Genomic DNA, 809 nt, shown 5'->3' with positions numbered 1-809 from the left:
CAACACGCCTGGCTAATTTTTTGTATTTTAGTAGAGACGGGGCTTCACTATGTTGGCCAGGATGGTCTCGAACTCCTGACCTCAGGTGATCCACCTGGCTTGGCCTCCCAAAGTGTTGGGATTACAGGCGTGAGCCACCACACCCGGCCCCAATCAGATCTCTCATTCTTTCTCCTGGAGAGCAGAATCCTGAGAAATAGAGAGATTTGTGAATTCCGAATTCCAGGAGTTTCCCTTCAGTTCTGCCCTGTGGTCTCACTGCCGATTGTGCCCAAATCCAGATCAGCAGGTGGTGACCAGGCTGTCCCACTGTGGCAGAACTGCCTGCTTCCTAGGGGACTGGGGAAATGGAGAGATGTTGACAAGTAGCTTTGGTTTGTCTGACCACAATGGGCGCTTTCACGAGGCTATACCGTTTGCGCCATGCTTTGATTGTCTGGCCGTATATGCATTCTGCAAGGCTAGCCAAGGCCAGCTCCATAGATGCAGGAGCTGGCCTCCTCCTTTCTAAAGAAATGATTTCGGCCAGGTGTGGTGGCTCACACCTGTAATCCCAACAATTTGAGAGGCCAAGGCACACAGATCACCTGAGGTCGGTAGTACGAGACCAGCCTTACCAACATGGAGAAATCCCGTCTCTACAAAAATACAAAATTAGCCGGGTGTGGTAGCACATGCCTGTAATCCCAGCTACTGGGGAGGCTGAGGCAGGAGAATCGCTTGAACCCGGGAGGTGGAGGTTGCAGTGAGCCGAGATTGCGCCATTGAACTCCAGCCTGGGCGACAAGAGTGAAACTCTGTCTCAAAAA

Source organism: Rhinopithecus bieti, unplaced genomic scaffold (assembly GCF_001698545.2).
Source record: "Rhinopithecus bieti isolate Rb0 unplaced genomic scaffold, ASM169854v2 scaffold_51744, whole genome shotgun sequence".
Classification (NCBI taxonomy): domain Eukaryota; kingdom Metazoa; phylum Chordata; class Mammalia; order Primates; family Cercopithecidae; genus Rhinopithecus; species Rhinopithecus bieti.
The sequence above is the reverse complement of the archived record's forward strand: the minus strand, read 5'-3'. Positions refer to the sequence as shown.